This window comes from Ptiloglossa arizonensis, chromosome 2, assembly GCF_051014685.1.
Source record: "Ptiloglossa arizonensis isolate GNS036 chromosome 2, iyPtiAriz1_principal, whole genome shotgun sequence".
NCBI classification, from domain to species: Eukaryota; Metazoa; Arthropoda; class Insecta; order Hymenoptera; family Colletidae; genus Ptiloglossa; species Ptiloglossa arizonensis.
This window is the reverse complement of record NC_135049.1, coordinates 8207683-8230852: the sequence shown is the minus strand read 5'-3', so window position 1 is coordinate 8230852 and position 23170 is coordinate 8207683. Positions and strand designations below refer to the sequence as shown.

The 23170-nt window shown below is 35.1% G+C and overlaps 1 long non-coding RNA gene across 2 annotated transcripts in view; it reads left to right on the top strand.

Moving 5' to 3' along the window:
- Window positions 1-20089, top strand: part of LOC143143297 (uncharacterized) — a 48160-nt gene extending 28071 nt beyond the window's left edge. For both annotated transcript variants that reach the window (XR_012991083.1, XR_012991082.1), the window contains exon 5: window positions 19862-20089. This is a non-coding gene — a long non-coding RNA (uncharacterized LOC143143297). The remainder of the gene's footprint in view (window positions 1-19861) is intronic.
- Window positions 20090-23170: the final 3081 nt, after the last annotated feature.

The following is a 23170-nucleotide window of genomic DNA, read 5'->3' as shown; positions in this document are numbered from 1 at the left end:
TCGCTCACGCCCTAACTCTCTACCACTAAACATTCTCGTTTTACTTAAGCCGACTCGTAGATCGTCACAAAGCATACTTGATTTGATATTTTACAGTAGATATTAATTTTTCTCATTCGTTCTAATATGTTTTTATTACATTATATTTTTGCCCTTTGCACCGACAAATTAAGCTTAATGTTAATGTTCGGAACAAAGCGTTGATATTTTACTCGTGTGTTTAATTTATTTTATTTTCTACAGGATTGCACTAGTACTTTTTTATGGTACCGGTATTTTTTCCATTATTGACAATTTGTGTAGGTAACTTCGCTTCGTTTGTCCGTTAAAATGGCTACTATATCTTTAGAAATAAAACGCGATTAACAAGTAAAGAGATTTTCGTGTCTTCGATCCTCTCTGTATACAAAGGGAGCCAATACGACCACCTATCAACCTATGAGACCCTTGGAATTTCCTCGACTTCCCTTTGTTCACGAGAATGTCGTTACAATTGATTATACCCCTTTATCGGTCCACTTTAAGCGCTTATTTATCATTCCAGAAGATGGAAGAGTATTATCACCGTTTGAACTAAACGACGAATAACGAAAATAAATAGTTCCCGTAACGCAAAGTACAATTTCTTAACGCACTACTTAATATTAGAAATTCCTAAAAATATGAAATCTGTAATTACAAAATTTACAATTATTATTTATAATTCTCTCCTATTAAATAAACCAAGTACTCGTAATATCGAGGTTGCCCAAGTAATTCAAATAAATTTCCTCGTTTCCATACTGCGACCCCGAGTATGTACAGCAAATAATATTGAAATAAAAGAATCACTTGAAATATTTCTCTAATTTATTTCGAGACAAAGGGATGCTATTATCGTCGAATATTTGTATTTTGCTTTCGCATTTGTGTAGAGAGGAAAACGAGTGTTGTGAAAAAAAAAAAAAACTTGCCCAACTTTTTTCAACACCAGGATGTCATAGCCAGGTTGTGGATGCTCGGTGATCAGGTGGAATCCATTGTGGGGTTTCCAATCAATCGGTGCCTTCCGGTATTATCAGAGTAACATGAATCGCTTGGGAAAACCGAACTTTCCTATCGGTTGTCGTTTCACGAGAAAAACGTGCGTGTCCCCGATGCGTCGCTCCTGATAGACGCCGACGCGACCAAGACTTTTACGTACTGGAAAAGAATTAATTCTAAGAAAACGAGACGCGGGTTCGAGCTATCTGCAAATCCGCGAACCCCACTGCTTTCACATATGAGAATATCCGCGCGATTCGAGCTGAAGGAAAGGGTTAGTCGTTCAAGTGCTTCGAGTCACACATCGTGACAGGGCTATCATAACGTAACAGTAGGTATCCTAATATTCGTCTGGTCGATGACCCCAAAAACCTTTCGAGCAGAGACGTAACCCGGGCAACAGTGACGTACATAGACAAGTTCTTTTGTGCTTCCCCGTAAAACATTTTGAAGATCGAATACACGGACACGGATACGTAATTAATTAGGAAACGAAAGAAGCATTAGGTTCCTTGTGGAGATTTCAGTATCGAACTCGATTCTGTATATCTTTGTTTACGAATACTGTCTTCTATTCGTAATATCATTATTTATCATCCGAAGGTTACAAACTTTCAATTGTTAAAATGTTACTTTTAGATTTAGCTAAAAATCTTTTCCATTTGATGGTAAATCGTTTTCTTTTTTTTTTCTTTTGAGAATTTAAATAGAGTTAATATTTGGACTGCTTCGTTTCTGAAAATTTACGACTTTGATATCTCAATAAAGTACATTTTTCGAATGGCATCGATGGTAAAAGTCAGTTATAAAATTTCCGAATGGTTTGTAAGAAGATTGAACACAGCTTCGTATTCGGAGCCTCCGGTGAACCAACCTGGAACGTTGACCAGCGCTACTCATAAATTACTTCGAACAACCAATAATCAAGCGCAGTTTCTCCCAAGAAATATCTCGCGCGTATAAATCTAAACTAGGTGCGTCTAGACACAATCATTGCCTGTCAAAGCTGTCCATTAACGCATCAGATCGATGGCATCATAACTCGACTAAGGAACAGGCGAGAATCTATCTAAAAGAGCTTGAACGAGCCTGGCGGTTTCAGCGTGCTTAGAACTCAAACAGGGACACTGCCCCACGTTACGAAGAGAAGTGGTAGACGGCGAGTTCCGATCGTTCCGATCGTTCCGATCGTTCCGATAATTGAAAGGGCTATCGGTAGTCTATTGGTTTGATCCCCCGATCACAGGCTAGCAGAAAGGTCCTGGCAGTCGTACGAAATTTCTCGGTGTTCTCTGTGCATCTGCATTATGCGCGTTGCACAGGCAATCACGCTATTGGCTGTATTTTCGAAAGTGTGTAACGTTTGTGACACGTTTCGTCAACAAGTTGTGATGCCGGTAACGAAGGCAGGGGATCCGCGCTGGCAGCCACTTTGTTCGCGATACAATAGAAATAAGAACGAACGACCACCCCGTGACAGGAATAATTTAATCCGATGCCTGAGGCAAAGGGTTGAATAAAATATATTCACATATTCGAAGCAGGCGAACATCCGAGGTAAGAAAGTACGCGGTCGGTTGGGTCGGTAGCTAGCGACTGCTCTCGTCCTTAGGGATTCATGTTACTCTGGTGGCTCGTCCCGTTCTTCGGAAACTGTCGTTTCGCGGCGACCGTCCTTCGGAGGGAAGAACGGTGGACAGGTAGGAAAACGGAACGGTTGGAAAATTTATGCAGGGTGATGGTTGTCCAGAGTCGCGCGAAGAATCTGGGTTGCCGGCGTTGGAGAGAAAGGGTTTGCCTCGTCGGGATTCCACCCACGCTTTTTTCACAGGATAACATCCTGGCGAGGAACACAGCTGAGTTCGGCTCCTTCGGATCGAAGACCTCGGTCTAACATAGCGATGAGATTGATACCCGAAAGCTTCGATGTTCGGACCAACGCAACGGTTCTCGTCTTTCACGTACTCGATTTACATAAGCAACGTGGGACGTTATTTTGAATAAATTTTTTTTTTTCGATTTACAAAATCGTGAACAATTACTTGTTATTTTAAAAGACTAAATGACTTTACTTATAATAGATTTAAAATAATAAACCTATTTACTATTCGTCATTTATCATTTATTACTTGGAATGAACGAAATGATAATTTAAATTATTAATAATAAAATCCTTTGTTTTTTTTTCTAATCCAGGCTCGTAAAAATTCTTCGCGTCTATCCTTACCTATGTATATTTTTAAGATATAATTTTTCTCTGTGATTATGATCCACTAGCTGAAGGAAATAAACTTTCGAATAATTTATTTGTAACAAATCGTTCTAAAAGGAAACATAAGTTGCCAAAATTTCATTTGCAAAAGAAATAACTAATACAAGAAACCAAATGGTAATTTCTTACCATTGTAAATTATCCAAGTAAATAAATGAATGAATTAAAATGACAAATTCTAATTTTAAAATTGATTAAACGTATAAAATATATTATACGTTGGTATACAATGCGAGTAACTTTATAAAACATTTACCCAATAGAATATATTATAAAATATGTAGAGAGATTACTATCATATATTTATTAAATGATTACTATCAAGAGAATGTCTATAATAACAAGTTTATTAATAACGAGAGTACGTGTGTAAGATTAATGAGACTAAATGTAATACAGATTAACAATGCTATTGACGACTCTCGATCAAAGACACATCGCAACAACCAGCCTCTTTTCAGGACTACAGCCATCTTTCTACCTCAGTAATCTGGGCCTATAAAAATAAAGTTTGTGACAACTACCGAGAAAGTCCTCCTGATAAGAAGTACCCAGAATTCAACTGTGTGAAACTTTTCGACCTGGACCTCCCAACCGTATAAAACTCTTCGACCTGAACCTCCCAAAGCACCTCCAGAACATTCTAATAAGATAACAACCTGTATATAAGCTTGCCAAACAACAGAACGAAGCCATTTCCATTTTGAAGTAAATCTTTCGGTAGATCGTTATTTTGCCCGTTTTACGGTAAAAATTCAATCTTCAACTTCAGTTCATTCAACCTTCTACTACGTTGCATATCAAAGTATTTTATAAAGTTCTCAGTTCGAATTGGTGAAACCGTTCCAAGCTGTTAACTTCAATTGTTCAGAATTCGAATGCGGCTCGAATCTTTCACTAACGAATGACACTGGAGAATTCGTCGCGTCAGAAGGTCATGGTTATCTCGGGGGATACGAGAGACGTAGACCGGAGGCATTAATCTTGTAGGGTGGTCTCTGGGACGATAAGCAGATGGTGGTTCTTTTTATATCGGTGTCGAAGCTCCACTGTCCTTGGCCAATCCTCCTTTGTCAATTGCAACCCCCCGCGTAGGGTGCACGTTTCTCCGCTCCCTCCCGCGCCACCTCCCTCCCTCCCCCCACCCTTCCTCCCTTTTTCCATCGTGTACGCGCGCGTGCGCACCTGCTTACTCGACCCGTCCATTCATTCCAGAATTTACGATACCACATATATATAGAGAGAGAGAAAATTGTAACAGAAGAATCAGCGTAGACACAATACGCTGCTACTCGACTGTACGATGTTTTACATACCGTAATTAATTGTTCACTGTGATTTTCTTATCTCAACGATGTTCAAAACATTAATACGTACTTATCGCTCTCGTCCCATTTTCCTTCTTTCGCAATGTTTTGACATGTACAATTGACGAGTCCAAAGTTCGTAAAAAAAGAGAATCCCACGTGTGCCAATTAATTTCTCACCGATGATTCCTGGATCAATTTAAAAGGTACGATTAAAAAGGTTACAATCGTTACGATTTATGACGTGGGTTACCAGATACGTAGATAATATTAATTTTAACACGCATAAACAGAATTTAGGAATTGATTTTATTGACGTATCAAATAATACTTATCTAAAGTGTTTACATTACCTCTAGAAACAATTACTTGTTGCATATACATTTTATATACATACACTGAAACAATAGAATTGATACAAGATTCGTAGATACATAAGTGCATGCACTGTATCGTTAAGAAAAACTTTAGAAAAATATTGAAAAAAGTTATGAAAATAAAAATACATTTAAAGACACGATTAATAGGAAATATTCTTGAAAGAGGAAAACGAGCTGTCCCCGTCTAAACTAGTGATATTAGGTTCAAGATTATTGTTAATAATATTGTCCAGTTTCCAAATTTTCCACTCGAGAATACATAGTTTTTCAATTGAGCCTGGACAAATGCAATTGAGTTTAACTCGCAATGATACGTTGGTAGATATGTAATTTCATTACATCAACTATTTGCCATTTTATCGACGACTTTCATCGTTCGTCGCTTTTCTAACATTAGTTTACATCCAGCATCATTTTCTCGAGGAACGTACGGTAGAACTTTTGCTATTTACCTTAGATTCGTTCGAAATGCTTCGAAATAACTTCTCGCGACTTATATCGAGGTAAACTACTAGACCCAACCCGGGTCAAAAGGTTTTTAGTTGTGAGCAAAATATACATTTCTCAATATAACAAGAATATATTTATTAATATAATACTAGAAAAGTAAACGTGAAAAACAAAATAACTTTTTCCATTTACAATATATTAAAATTAATCTCTTTCTCTTTCTCTTTACGCTCCATACACTCTCCCTCTGTCACTAACTGAACCCTCATACTGTACACTCGCTCTCACCCATAACAATCATATATGAAATAAGCATTCATAGCTGTCAATACTCACGCCATAGCTCGACCAAAAGTTTTCTCACTCATACTTGAAAAACCAAATCCACATTAGTCTCCTTATTCGTATCGTGTCTGCAAACCTCCTACAATCTGATAGCTGCCTGAACAGTGTCAACTGCGGTGTAATTAATATTCATATGTAATCTTCGCGAATACGACGCTCCGTGTTTATGTTTTTAAATACCGATTGCGTGATATCTAATATACAGGGTGTCCGTTGGTATGTGGAAAGTACCGTGGGTATGAATTTTGAAAGATAAAAGTAAAGAAGAAAATTCAAAGAAAGAAATACCCGATATGACTTCATTTTCGATTTATAGGTTATTTCGTGTTGACCACCTTATCACCACTAACTTCAATACAGGCACGAATACGATGTTTCGTCGATTATCGAATCTGTTCAATAACATCAATACATTGATATAGTGTTTCAATATTATAAACTAGAGTTTTGTACAACTACTGATTTTAAATGTTTTTGTAGGTAAAAATCGATTGGATTTAGATTCAGAGGAGTGTGGTGATCAGAGAATTGTGTTTTCACCAGCTATCCATTTTCCAGAAAATCGATTATCTAAATTGTGTCTAACTTGTAGGCTGAAATCATGATGAACATTGAGCTAATATTTATGTATTTGTGTATCGTATACACGACAAGGAATTATTGAAACACAAAATAAACTGTCACTTGAAAATCAAGTCATATCGGACATATGTTTATAAGAAACTTTTTTTTTAATTTTGTACATCTAGAATCCATATCGATGGTACTTCTTGTGTGTCAACTAACAGTTTGTATATGTAGGTATTTACTTACATAGTAATCGTTTCGAATACTTAGATACATCTATAAGTACCTACATAGGTAGCTATACAGGTGTACACGACAGAAATGGTAATTTTGTATTTATTCAAAAGTTTACCTTCGTTCGTTTTTTTTTTAAATGAATGAAATATCATGTACTTTATAAAATATAAAAGAATAAATATGAGAATATAGTAAATATGAAAAAAAAACTTTTAATATATAAAATAAAAGTTAAATTGATATGCAAAGATTCAGAGAGGTACCTTTTGATACTTTCTTCGACACTCAATTTAAAATTAATAGACTTTTAACATAAAAAATTGAAACGAATTGTTAATAGTGTAACCAAATGTTTTTCTAATTTGAAAGTCATTATAATGCTAAATGTAACTTACACAAATCAAATTAAATATGTAAATATTCGACAAGTGACATGTATTTGAAAAGCATCATTTGTGACAAGAAATTGGTAAACTCAATAAAAATCACAAGTAGCATTGAAATTTACGGTCTTTAATTAATATCTTACGATATAAAAATTTTTGAATTATAGACATTAGTTTTTATGCGATGTACGGATTTCGACTATATGTGACAAAAATTATAGTTCATACGAGATATCATATGAAATTTTATCACTTCTATTGCTACACACTCACTAGTTACAAATTTCAAAAAATCAACAATTTATATGGTACAAACGCGGTATATAGAACTCATCGAATATTAAAGTCTAAAACATTTATTATTTTGTATATAATTATCTCGAACGTCTTTTCTTTGTATAAATACAATTTTTGAATGCAGCTACATACTAGTTTATTTGTTCTTCACTTGCACAAATTTAGTTAAACGTTTCAAGGATTGCGTGTCACAAAAGAAAGGCATTTGGGCTCGGTGCAACAGGATAAAATCCTTAAAACGTGGCTGGAATGTGTAATTATCAATAAGCTTTTTCAATAAGTTTCGTTGAAATAATTAAAATGGAAAGTGTACTCGAATAAAATTTACAGAAATGTTTTTTATGAAACTTTTAATTTTATATTGTTTCATATTTTTTATTCGAAATAAACATTATAATATGTTATTATATCGTGATTAATACAATATTAAATTATTAAAGGAAACTGTTGCATTGGAAACCTTCGGCGGATGAACGCATTTGAAAATACTTTAAATAGTGTAGAATTAGGTGGGCAAAATCACACTGCAGATTCGATAGTCCTTGCACCAGTCAACGATCATAAATTAACAAAAAATCTTGTTTGTTTTTCTTTCAATATTTTGTCTTATTTCCGTAATTTTCTCACTTGCATTTACTCTTTCCTGACCTTCCTTTAGATGTGCTTCACATTCCTCTCAGAACTTTTTTCCACAGTTCTTATATTTTCCGAAACATCCAATTCTTTATCGACTATTCCCAAATTTAGTTCTTATTGACACCTCCAGAGTTCTTTCCTGACTGTTCCTCGTTAACCATTACACGATACATTGTATCGTGTTAAATTTGAATAAACTTAGTTATTATATTACATTGCGTGAAATTTCATATTTTCTTATTCATTGGTAATACAAGATTAATTTGGCGCATGACACGTGTCAATTATTACGTTGGACAAGGAAAAATATATTTGGTCAAATAGAACTGGATTTATTATCATTTTAGAATCATTAATTATTTCGAGACATGAAATAAATACTCTTAGTAGACATTTTGAGTTTTCTTCATTTTATGTAACTTTTTTCAATAAAACTTCTAAAACAACTGTTCTCTAAAACGTTTATAATAAGTCTTCTAAAATATTTTTTCCACGATAACATTTTTTAACCTCGTTCTTAAGATAAATGTTTCTTCCCTTGAGAGTACCATAAACACAGATATTATTTAAAAGAATAGTACAAGTCCGAACAAAATTAATAAAAAGCAAAAGGTATCCAATTTTTTCGACCCTTGGTAATTATGAAATTCTTCGAATAAACTCGATTGTAGCTGGTTGTCGATAAGGTTGATTGTATAATATTTCATCTTCTGTAATACATAGTTTACACCGATAATGAGTACGTAATAAAATCTCAGTTGAAAATCCTGAAAAATTTAATTGCAATTTGTTACAATTCTTACGATAATCGATAGATTTTACAGTTATTGCTAGGAGACAGCCAGACTACTCTAGTACACCTAAAAGATTATTGATTTTGTGCACCAGCTCGTGCTCATAAAGTACTCGGTCATGGTTCCGCCATTGTATCGTAAGCTCTCTTATTATCGACCAATTTTGTTCGAGGAAGCTCGCGAAGCCAGAAACAAAAACCTCGACTGTTTTCGCTGGTATTTTAGTCGAAAAACTTTAAGAACGACTACAAACGAGAGTCTGTTACTCGTGTACCTCGTTTGGTCAGACTCTGTCGCAAACAATTTAAATCCCCCTTTGCAAACTATGAGAAATAGCTTTTGCTCGTGTTGCTTCTCAAAGAGTCAAAGATACCTTCTAGAAGAGATAACTAAAAAAGAAGTAAAATAAATTCCATTATCTCGTAAGAAAACACTCACTTAGGTACATACTATAGTTGAAATGAATTACGTTGGGTGATTATTTAGATGTAACTGTTATCGACGTTTCTCTCGCGTAATATTATACATATGTATACGTAGTACGTTACTTTTTTTGGTAGTTTATTAATAAGTTATATAATAAGTTTTTCGTTCGATAAGAAATGGCACTATTAGGTTCGTCGTTTTATTTCTCTGAAGATGGTACTACTGTTTGATGAACATTTGCGAAGTTTCGTGTAGATCTGTCGACTCATTCGTATATTTACAATTGTTCGAAGTTGAAGTGTCATAGTATTTTTTTAGAATGGAACAAACGACAAAACTTATCGAACAACCTAGTATACTCGTGTGTGTATGTACATATGAGTCAAATGTTCACATTTTGACCAAATTTCGGGGATTCTGTTCGACTGTGGTCGTTTATTTGAAACGAATCGCTTCGGTCCTCGGACAGCCTGATAGTATCAGGATGCCATGAGCAGCGAACTGATTATTGGATGACATACAAAAGTGTTAGGGGAACATAAATCTGCACTGCGGATTTTACACGGTAGACGGTGCTGAATGCGAAGCACGACGATAGGCCGAACTAACGAGCAAACGAGGGAATGATAAACGAGTCAACGACGATTCTGGACAATACAAGAGTAAACAAGAGGATCAGGGGAGAACGATGAACGAGGAGATCTGTTGGCCGATGAATTGGGGTGCAACAACCTTAGGGGTGGCACGAGTCGGGTTTATTCCCCACCAGGAGGCGGTTCGGAGGGTTAATGGATTGCATCGTTTTTGGGAGGAGAATAAACCAACGCGTTATTATTCGAACAAAAATAAATGGCTCTCTTTTTCGAAAATTATATGCTTTCGTGCAACGAACCGGATTCTTTTTAGCAAGCACGAGCGCAGAGAATGTCTTTCCTCTAGAAATGTTCAATACTATAATCGGTTCGCGTTTCGTTCATGCGGTTATCCCTACAAACAACGTGTACTCTCAGATTCGTATTATTTCTTCGCGAATAAAATGTTTTTTATTTAAACGAGGACAAAAGTACGTAGACGCAGATAAGAAACACTCTCGACGCAACGAAACGTTACAAATGTGTATCTAAATCGTAGATATGCTTTCCTCTATCGCTTCCCTCTTATTTCGATTCCATCGAGATTCTCAATATCTCCAATGTTCGCTCTAACATTGCAATAAGTTTTTTCAACGACAACAACGATTATACACAAGTTCCATAGGTATGATTATTCGTGGCCACAATGCGTCGCAGAAGTCCTGCGCTTACGAGATATCGATTAATACGTTACACTCTCTATGGTTAAGGATGTGCCCAATATTTGTTCGAATCGTAGTGAAAATAATAGAAATATTCGATAATTTGTCGATAGATAATTTTACTAGAGAAAGTAAAACTAAAATATTTTTTCCACGATAACATTTTCTAACCTTGTTCCTAAGGTAAATGTTTCTTCCCTTGAAAGTACCATAATCACAGATATTTTTTAAAAGAATAGTACAAGTCCGAACAAAATTAATAAAAAGTAAAAGATATCCAATTTTTTCGACCTCTGGTAATTATGAAATTCTTCGAATAAACTCGATTGTAGCTGGTTGTCGATAAGGTTGATTGTGCTATTTTAATGCTATTTAAAAGTTTACAATTATTAGAGTTCGTGTCTTGTAAGCGATTTAGAGAATCGTTGAAACTCTGGTTTCAAGAGACCACCGTGGTGAACTATCTAACGTTTTAATAGTTAGATAGGCTACAATGGCTCGAGAAAGTATTTCAACGCTTAGTTTTTCAGAATAAGTTTACACAAACGAGCGATACGCAAATAAAAACTGCAGTAGAATGTTCGTCGAGAAATCAATGGGTATACGTTCGCGCTGGATAGTCGACTTGCTAAAGTAATAGATCTGGTTCAATGAAAATCAATGTTGATTTGTCCGAATAATTGTGAAATAAATCCACTAAAAAACTCTGCTCCTGCTGGATAGTTCGATAGTACGAGGACTTACACTCGTTGAATACGATACGGGTACCGACAGGAACCTTTACTTGTTCCTGGGTTTCTTTTCGCCGACTTTAATACGTTAAACGTCACGCCAGTTTTCTATACTCAAGGATATCGACGATGTTCGTTCGAATCGTAGTATAAAAAGTTGAAACACTCGATAATTCGTCGATGTAATTGTTATTTTGTAGTATTACTAACGAGAATAATGCTGTTTGAAAGTGCACAAGTAATAAAGTTGGTGCTGTGTAAACGTTTCAAAGAATCGCTGTAACTTCGGAGCGCGTGTCACTACCGTGACGTTTAATGTGCCAAAGATGACTTTGATATTTGTTCGAACCATTTCAAAAAAATTGAAATACTCGGCAATTCCTCGATATATTTATTATTTTACGTTATTACTAACGAGAGTGATGTTATTATTAGCAGTTTACAAGTATCGGAGTTCGCGTTTCTCGATCGCTTTAGGTAATCGTAATTCTTTAGTAGGGACCGTGACGTTGAACGTGTTAAAACAGACAACGTTCTGGTACAGCTTCAAGGGTTAAGAAGGTGCACCTATACAAGGTCTCCTGGGCGTACATCAGCGACGCCACGCAGATACACCTAACATCTGGGCGTTTCCGTCTTGGAGCAGCCTTCCTCGAGTCTATCGAGGACGCGCGACCTGTTTGCAAGGACGTCGGCCGGCAACGCGACGCCGAGAACGGCACGCCGCGACGGGATCCGATCGATCCGGGGGCCGAGATCGGTTCAATTTACAGCGGATGTTCGTCAACGCGAGCTCGCGATTCCGCACCGCCTCTTCATGTCATGGTTCCGCCCCGCGAGTTTGACGGCCTGCCCTCCGCGGGAGCCGCCCCCGCTCTTTGAACAGGAACGCAGGAACGCGATGGAACCGACCCCGTTACGCGACGGGAACGTGAACTCGTTGAACTTGACCTTGGCTGCGCGCGCCGACGCGGCGCTTTGCCGCGCCGAGCATTGGGAATTGTTTCGAACGACGCGATCCCGAGTTTATCGCATGTAAGATGGTTACGTCCAGACGAAAAATTGCCTACGTTCGGGTGGCGTTTTCATCGAGAACAGTATCGATGCAGGAGAAGCTGATCCGAGTCCTATGAACTAAAGCTACGAATTACTATGAACTACTATGAACTATTATGAACTACTATGAACTACTATGAACTACTATGAACTACTATGAACTACTATGAACTACTATGAACTACTATGAACTACTATGAACTACAGGGGAAAGAGAAATCGTTTGTTAACCCATTGAAAACCGCTCGAGGGGAAATGGCACTGGAAGCTGCACATTATTCGAAATAAATGCGTGTATTCAATGACTGTGGAAATGATGTTATTGTAAGTCTTTAACGTAAAATATTACACATTTTGTTGAGAATAAAATACGTCTATGTACAAAAATTCATCTCTTGGAAGAAATATGCGCGAGGTTAATCTACTATACGCATTGAAAAGATTCTGGGAACATTTGAAGTGTTGTTTACTTCACGCTGTAGAAAAGAATTAGGGGACTCGGAAAAACTCGATTTAATACTCTCTTCTACACTTGAGTTCTGTCTCGTGCGGTGAGTGAGGTTCTAGCAAGAACGATATATTTTACTAGATATCGTATCGTAAATATAAAGTAAAGTACACTACGCTATAGTTATTTCTTTTAATAATCGACAACTCCCAAAACATTCTACAAAAAATTATCGACTTTTTTCATTGAAAAGTTGCAATATTGACACATTGACGACTTTATGCTCTGATAAGCACATAACCTGAATTCTCATATATTTTTTAAATTATTTAACAAAGGATTGATAAGATACAAAAGAGTGTATGGTATTTAACGAGTAAAATATTTTATCGAAAATCAAAGACCATATTTGAGGATACTTCTGGATACGTCATCTGTCCTTTTATTTGCACTACAAACGAACGTACATTTTCGTACGAACGTATGGTCTCTCGTCACCAATGGTCGAAAACTGAAAGACTCCAATTTGTGTCTCCCGTCCTCAATGTGTCAAATGATTGCTACACCCTTACGCAAGTACATTGCCGCTATATAATACGTTGTCGCATAGTTAGGCACGTATAGAAGTCTGACGCGTGACAAAACGAAACACGATAAAGTGATGTGCAACGGTGAATTTACGAACGTATCTCAGCTGCAGTTACAGGAAGAAGTGTCCATTTAGTTTAAACAATAATAATTACGATTATAAAAGGCTAATTAGCTATGAAATTAACTCAGCTTTCGGATAGTGTGAATTTTATTACGATACAAATAAAAATACAATAGATAAATCTTAAATGCCCAATGAAATAAAGAAAACCAAAATTTTGGGGTACCCTGGTTTTCTTTCGTTTTTATTTGTTTGTTGCACGACACTTCATCAATTTTTAACGCGATTTGTTGAAGAATTGTAATTTTTATTATAATGGGTGTCAAGAGCGAAGAAACTACAGTAAAGGAAAGAAACATTATAATTGAGTTATGGAAAAGTAAAACATCAATTCGCAAGATTGGAGAAATGGTAAGAAGAAATCGTAACAGTGTTACGATTAATTATGTAGCTAATGTGTCAATAGTTATGTTGTTGATTTAATATGTAGTTAAGTACAAAAATATTGTATTAAATGTAAATATAAGGATTTATTTCAAAGAAAATTGAAGAAAATCCATTTGAATGCGCACCTAAAATTGTAACAGAGTTAAAGACAAGAATTGACAACAAAGTTTGTTTAGAAACAATATTAAATAAACTTAAAGACTCAGGGTATTTCGCACGAATAGCGCGGAGAAAAATCACGCCAATTAAAGGAATAGAGAGAAAAGACTTAATTTTGTAAAAATTTACACAAATGAATCGTTAGCTTCTTGAAAACGAGTTATTTTTTCAGACGAGAACAAGTTTAATATTTGGGATTTAGAGAGACGAAAATTAGTATACGAGTATAAAGAAAAGGGAGAAAATGTTAGAACTACAGTTAAATATGGTGGAAGCAATTTTATAGTATGGAACTGTATGTACCTTCGAGTGTAAATTTTGTTTTACAATTTTAAGTGTGTACGTTTAAAATCCTAAACTCGTAAAAAGGAAATATTATTTTTTTGTCACTCGAGACATGAGCAAACTTTAAGGAGTTACAGCAGATTGAAAATGTGAAATATTCATAGTTTTGTAAATATTAATTGCAGTGGAACTGTAAATTTCAGTTCAAGAAATTTATCCTTATAGTTCACGAATAGAAATTATTTATAAAACAAAAACATATTTTTATTTTCACCTGAAGGCTTTCTTTTGAACATTGCTGTTCTTTTTTTAGATCTTAAAAGCGATGTGACAGATAAGAAACATCGTACGCGGATGCAAATACGATATACGAGGATGTTATTTATACGAATTGCGCCATTTTCTTAAGAACAGAGTTTTCCTATATTTCTGAATACTAGTTCTGAACACTAGACGAAGAAACGAACTCGTGCTCCGTCACAATATTCTTGCGTACAGTTTCATAAAATTAATTTTCAATGTTTATTCAAGATTATAGTAGAATAAAAGAATGCAAAACCTAGTTTGAAAAATATACATATACCTACCTATTTATTTCTTAAACAATCTTTCGAAGCAATGTTCAAATCGTTCGAACTTAAAATTACAATTCGTAGATAAATTAAAATAACATTAACATTCTTTATATTCCGTAAGCTAAAGAAATCCTAAAAGAAGAGAGTAAAACGTAATAAATGCAAGTTGAAAAAAACAGCACCTACTTGTTTTTAGATCATAAAGCATAGCAGCAATCCTTATATATCGTATTCGTATGTACAAGACAGAAAAAGGTTCAATAAGAATTATTTGAAAAGATAGATGGGGTTACACGGGAGATTATGGTTATTAATGATTTCTAAAAAACAACCGAATTACGGTTTCGACGGTTCGGAAAATTAACACGCAAGTCCTGAAAAAGTGCAGAAGGAAAAAGAAGAGAAAGATAGGAATGGAAATTGAAAAAAATAGTTGATGGAGAAAGTCTGGCTGGAGAACTCAAAGAAAATGAAGAGAAAGCGAATAAAGTGAAAACGTTCAAGTTGCGCAGATTTGGTCACCGAATATGCCCGAATCGGGCTCGAATGAATTCACGATGAATAATATACATAGATGGAAGTTGAAAAAAAGTAAAATACTTCAGAAAATTGAAAGTTAAGAGATTCAGCAAGACGAATGGAACTGCTAGAGTAATATTAATCTAAGAACATGGTGGCAGTACCGTATATGCTAAATATGTATTACGATTTATCTCCTCGGTAAGATTTCTTCCAAAAGTGCAACGATCTTTCTATGATGTTGATAAAACTGGTTAAATGTAAATACGAAGATTTTATTGGCATTAAAAATGTACGTAAAATTTTAAACGCGATATCTCATAAGGTATTCTAGGTTGCTCAATAAATTTTATCGAATGACAAAACTTACTAACCTATTATTAAGTAATCGACCAATTGATGTACATATTTTATATATATACTATATATACACCCCTTTATGGCTGAAGTTGGAATTATAGAAATATTATGAAATAATGAATCAAAGTTGGACAAATTTCGCCACCATTTTATTGTTTTCAATTTTATATGAATTCTTACGACTAAACATGGCTCGTATTCAAATATCATCTAGTTTATTCAAAAAGAAAATCACAAACATTATCTATTTACTTTTTATTGAACGTCCTTTATAATATAAAATTTGAAAAAACTTCGTCCTCGAGTGATTCCAGAAAGATTCGATGAATATTGTTTTTAAATTTCACGTTTTGTCCATTATTCCAACATAGGAATTGTAGAAAGTTAAGTTAAGGCTTTTTATCTTTCCGTAAAGCCGGTAGTATTTTTACAAAACTATTTGTGAAATATTTACAAAATGCGTTTGTCTCTGGACTGTAAATATTTCTTTACTATCGGAATCTCGAAAACGTTGGTAACGATTATTCATTTTTCGTCATATTGAAAAAGAGGAGAACGAGTCGAATTTACCGGTGTAACGATTTTCGATATTTTCTTTGCATTTAAAGTTCCGATAATAGAGCTACGAGAATGAATGGATCGTGTGAACGTGACACGTAGTCTTCGTCTACGATACCTACTATAAAATTATACGTACATATAAAGCATAAATATACCTACTTATTCATGGTAGTATATAAATATACTTGAAAAGTTTTATAATTATACCTCCCCTTGTTTCGTTCGAAGTATTTGTTGAAAGTTTCGTAATTTTTAGCCATTCGAACCGGAATTACCCCTCTCCGAATCGTATTACTTTGTACGTTTTACGAAAAATGCCACTCCAGATGCAATTGTCTTGATAACGATATCGAGAAATGTTTCGCGTCGAGCGTTTGAGTGGTGGTCGGTAGGCTGGCGAATCGGCGTTCTGGCATGCGTAAACACAGCTTTTGAACCCCTGAGGGGTGGAGAACGTTGTAATGAATCGCGCATGCCACATTGCGCAACAGTATTCGCCTTACCAGCAATCCCACTGTGCATCGATAGGCAGATAGGATATAGGAGCATGCGTGAGGGGTGGTGAACGTATACGCGACAAAAGGGGGTTGCAACGTGTAAGTACCGTGAAAACGAGGGTAGGGTACAAAAATGGAACGACCTCGATGGTGAGTGAAATCAATTTCTAATCACGTGCGAATCGTTACAATCTTTGTACACCTGTACATATATCCTAACGAAGGTAAACATTTTCCACATCGTGAAAATAACATTCTGGAGAACGAAATTTAAATTAATGTAATACGTTCGCAGTCTACGTGAATTCAATGTTACATCGCGTAATTTGTTGGTAGATTTTTCATTTTTTCTTTTCTATATTTCATGGCCTTTTTATCATCTTTGGACCTAATCTGTTATTTCTTCATTATTATTCAAAAGGTGGCAAATCAAATCGATACCTTTCAAGATCCTCAAACGTCTCTGATATTTTCCCTCTGCTCAGATATCTCTGATCATTCTTTGGGAGTACACCCACAAGTATAAAATCTTTGAATGAATATGTGTCAAATGGATCTACAGATTTTACTATCATCGTTTAGATTAATAAACGCGTAATATTTATTTTTGTGCCGTACGTTAGTGAAATTTTAGAATAAATTAATTCAAAACACTTGAAAGAACCCCTTTTAATTTTCGAAACAGTTTTATTTTAAACGAATATTGTTTGTACGTGCCTCATTAAACGTTTCTATAGTATATTTAAAAATTGATAGAGTGAACAAATATGAGTACGAACAGTATTTGTACATAATCTTTATGTATATAATTATTGTAAAATGTAGATATCCATCACTGCGGATTATAGTTTAGATTAGATGGTTAGGATAGATAAATGTTGAAAACAATTTTTATTCTTCGTATACAACACTTGACGAGAGAAAAACAATTACTTGCACCAATAAATCAGGAAATCGCATAGTATTCCAATAAGATTAACTTATTTATTTACTTACATTAATTGGATGTGTTTGGCATACTTGTATAACTATACTGTACATATACATATATATACATGATGGACTTCGGCTAGTTGCGTCACGAAAATTATCAGAGTATGGTCAAATTAAACAGCTTAATTAATCGGAATCCAATGCATTTCGAAAACTGAATAAATAAATACCTATTTTTTTAACACCTTGACTGCCAAGCGAAACGTATTAATTTTTATGTTATTTCTACACAGAGAAGTATCAAAGGCAAGTAAGTTGATTTTTTAACGAAGCATATAACATTTTCTTTTTTATTTTAACAATGAAATATACTAGGAATGTTTGTACGAGAACCTATTGGACAGTCTGCATAATTATGATTTACATAAATCATTCCCACATCCTGCATTTAAATATACAAAATATGAATGCATTTTTTGTACCGTATATTTGTTATACCGATTTCTTTTCCTTTTTGAAATATTATTGTTTTATAATTTTAACTACGAAATGAGATTTATGACTTCATTCATTTAAAGATCTCGAAACATTATTCTTATGTATTTTCGAAACGTATTTATTACTTTTGAAAATTTTTTATTATTTCAGGTATAGAATTATTATTTACAAAGTTATTTCAAGAAATAAGATCGTACATGAAATAAACATGACATAAGATAACGTGTTATGTGAAATAGTAATTCAAATAACATTGTTTACAATGTTGTACATATATGCGTACTACTTTCTTCACTCTTCACTCGTACAAATTTAATTAGGCGTGCAAGGACGCGTAACACCTTATTATCGTTTGATTGCGTACCGCAGCAACAATTACTATAGATATACATACACACTGGTAATAAAACCGAAATGTGTCGTGTAATTGATACTTTTGTACGAAACTGTTCAAAGGAATGTCTTGAAACACTTAGAAAAAAATCATAACTGCAAATAAAGAAGAATAACATACATGAAGCTGGATAAAAGAGAATATTGCCAAAATAAAAAATCGAAATCGATTTAACTTTAACAATTTTTACTTCTATTGCAAATAATGCTGAAATATCACCATGTACGATTCATTGATTTCAAACAATTTTATACAAACAGTGGAATCATATTTTACAAGTTTTACAGGTTAGTGTTTTTTTATCTCCAAAGTGAGCCGGCACTTTAAAGAACAGTCGTGAATATTAACGTGTCGGATAATGCATTATACATTTTTTTATAATATTGGGTTTATATGAAGATGAGTACTAATCAAATATCACACCTAGTAAAAGAATAATAAAACAAGTGGAAAAAATACAGTGTATGAAAACAAGGTTTTGACAATCCGTAAGAAAACATTCCACAGATTATCCAGTAGATCTCCAAGCGACCATAGCTGACCTAATAGTTTGCCCAATAAGTTTTATCGAACGATAAAACTTATTGGACAACCTATTAAGTCCAACCTAGTATATGAGCGCCACCCACGAACGAGAGTCCGTTTTATTTTGTTCTCATCTTTAAATTTAGTTAAGCAAACCCTACTGGCATTGAATGAAAACGACACCCCAATTTTATTTTCTATTTCAAATGCTTCTTCCTGTAATAATAAATCCATTGTAGAAACCACATTTGAAGACGGTTTTCCAAATCCTAAAACTGTACCTCCTCTTTTTTTTTTTATTTTAATTCACAAATTTCTTTAGCCGTGTAGCCTCTTAATTTACTTTCCTTACGTTGAATGCGTCGAACTTTTCTACACAGATTTGATATTACTCTGCTAAATTGTTGATAGTTCCTCCCGCCGCGTTCATCTCGTTAAAAATCTTAATCTTCCTTTCTATCGTTACTTAGTAACAATGATAATATACTCGCAATTACAATAGTAATCGTAATAGTGTAAGGTATTAAATGTAAAAATAAAATTTTAAATAACCTTTCCTTAAAGGAACCGATATTTATTTTCGTAAATCCCTGTACAATCGAAGCTACTGACACTCGAGTGACCCTTTATGGTTCGCCGCTATCATGTTCCGTTTCGCTCACTAGCAAGCAGTCTGTTTCGCTCAGCTTGTCAAAGAACGAAAGAACTGCAAAACAGAGGACTGATTCGTTATAAGTCGTGCATTTGCCCAAGTGAACGAAACTATAACGAGACAATACCTACTTACTCGATTTGTGTTTATACCAGGCGCGTACACATTACGAGGCATCGACTAGCGTCGCGTGCCATGACAACGGAACAAAGTGGGGGAAGCTGCTTCGCTTCCAGGAGCAACTTTGGACAGGATTGACCTAAATGAACGCCGAGTTAACAAGCTCGCGTTCCTGCCGCCGCGCGTGCGCCAGAGATCCCTTCGGAGGGACAAATCGTTTCTGAAGGATCGCGACGAAGAAAGGTGGAGAGGTCGGAGGACAACGGTCGAGCGGCGCTGGAGCACGGTTGGTAGGGGACAGATAGTCGCACGAGGTTGGACGAAAGGGCCAGGCACACGCCAGTTGAAAAAGGGTGCGACCTTCGCCGGCCTCGGCCAGCCCTCGGGGAGACCGCGCCCACGCATTTTCAGCAGGATCGCAGCAGGTAGTTGGAGCTCGTTTGGCCTTGGAACCTCTTTTCCCTCCGACTTTCCGCGCTGCCGGCTCGCAGCCCCCCGGAAGGGCCATCAAGGGTCGAGGGGACTCGCCCCACCAGTTCTTCCGACAGCCCATCTAGAACAGTAGGGGAAACGGGTTTTTACTGGCTCGTGGTTGACCACGTTCTTGAGCCACCGACGTATCGATACGTGCTGGACTCCCAACTGGAATTTTGGCGCTCAACCAACGTTCCACGTCAGAATTTAGAAAATACTAAAGGGGAAATCTTGAATTAAGTCGGCTCCGAACGATTCAACTTGAAATAACAACGATGCATTTCAAGTGGTTTATAATGATTTCGATACCTAAGTATAAATGGATACTCCTTACAGATCTTAATGAAATTTAAGTATGTCAGAATTTAGGAAATACTAAAGGGGAAATCTTGATTTAACTCGGCTCCGAACGATTTAACTTGAAATAACAACGATGCATTTCAAGTGGTTTATAATGATTTCGATACCTAAGTATAAATGGATACTCCTTACAGATCTTAATGAAATTTAAGTATGTCAGAATTTAGGAAATACTAAAGGGGAAATCTTGAATTAACTTGGCTCGCAACGATTTAATTAGAAATAAAGCGTCCATGACAGCGATGCATCGTAAGTGATTTATAATGATTTCATAAAAGGGTATACCATAATAATCTTGATAAAATTTAAGTATGTTGTAAAACTTGACATTTTTCTATACATATAATCGCTGATCGGCTTTAATTTCTGAGATTTTCACGAAAAGCTACTGGTACTACAACCAATTGTAACTTTATATCTATGCGTCCATAACAGTGTACGCGTAAGCGTAGAGTGCTTATCTACAGTTTCTATAAACACATCGCGGCTATCGGCAACTAAAAGGTCTCACGGGCGAATTTAAAGTTTGCGTGGCTGGCTTACAATGGTCGAAGAAATTTCTACTCACAATTAACATCGATTTCGTACGCATGGAGAAAAATTGCTTCTTTGCTATAAAAATCAAAGATCATACGAGATCGGTGTTGATTTAAATTAGGTCACGCAGGTCGAAGTTTTTAAGCTCGTTCGTTATATTAAGTTGTGCAATAAGTTTTGTCGTTCGATAAAACTTATTAAACAGTGCTACATTGAACAGTACTGTTCAATAAGTTTTATCGAACGACAAAACTTATCGAACAACCTATTAAGTCTAATCAGTTACCACAGTGTGTTCATAGAAACACTAGATATGAGGCGGTTTCATGTTTACGCACATGCTGCCATGGACGTACGTAAATACATAGACAGAATTCAGTGATTAGTAGCAGTAGGTTCTCGCGAAAATGTTGAAAATTGAGGTGAAAACCTTCAAATTATGCTTAAAATCTTAATCCTGACAACACATTTAAATTTTATCAAAATTGGAGAGTTGTACCCTTTTATGCACAATTACCATGATTTCGTGACATAAAGAGTCCGTCGATTAAATCGAACGAAATTCGTCAAGTTTGTTCGAAACGTTTTATAAAATATTTACAATCGAAGGTACTTGTAATTATATAAATAATTTTGAAGTAACACTGTTCGATAAGTTTACGGATCAGCTATACTATACTCGAGGTAAGAAAATTCTTAAAGAATACATTGCACTGATACTCTTTTATGTCAAGTTGTAAGTTTCATTGTCAATTTATGATGCTTTTCTCAAAATGGTGCGACGATATTCTTGATTGCCCAAAATAAATACAATTCGTATATATACTTACGTATTTATCAACTTTTGTATGTAAAAAATTGAAACATTTAATTTCAACGCGATATATTAATGTAAAATTTGGTTTCAGTTCCTTTTAATTCAAGTATCGTATCATTATTCCGGTATTCACGTGTCTCTACGCTTTTTCTTCAACGAGACACACCTACGCATTTTGAACAGGATTTCATCAGCTGTTGCAGGGTGAATACATGATTCTCGAATTGCATATATTTTGAACCCTTGTGACGACAAGAAAGTTTTAGTAAATACTAAGATACAATAATTATTTATTTCTTCTGAAAGTTATTTATCGGTATTGTGAAAAGTTAAACGATAGAAGTGTGACATACTTTACGTTTCGGCAGTTTTATAAATATTTCTGTGAAATAAAGGACAATAATATGCAAGATTATTTACACGCGAATTTATTAAGCATTCGAGGAAAGAGATTAATAAATAAATAAATATTATATGCTTACAACTATCCAATCGATACAATGTTTCATTTCGTGGAGTAACTTTATTTTAACGCTTTGAAAATCAAACTGCGCCCTTATTGAAAATCGTATACGCTAAATTTAACGATTATGTGACAAATAAAATGTCAATGCGAAATTAAATTCTATTCTTCAGTGTACGACTAACCACAAGAAAGAATGAATTTACATTCATTCTTTATTAAAGTATGATCAAATATAACCATCTCAATTGAAATGATCATTACACGGATAATTAAATTAATAAAAAACACAATAATAAGTAATATACTTATCAACGAGAAGTAGACACAAAATTCTACTTCTCGTTTACTTACATGCTGCTGATACATACTATTCGTATCATCGAATATTATCGCTATATTTGTACTATTAACGATCGCGAAGTAATCGTCTTGTAATTAATCGGATTGTAATTATCATTCATAGGCCAATAAATGAATCCTAAATACGATTATAATCCATTGCTAGAATTTTTCAAACATTTACCTCCTTTTCCACGATGCACATTATTTTGCCTTATGTAACAGCATTTTTGCACTTTACTCATAAAGTGCAGTTCATAATGGCCGCTAGGGTGTTGCCATGGTGAGATGCTGCACTCCATGAAAATATGTCTACGCTATAAGCTGAAGCTCCTGAACATCCTGCTTTCC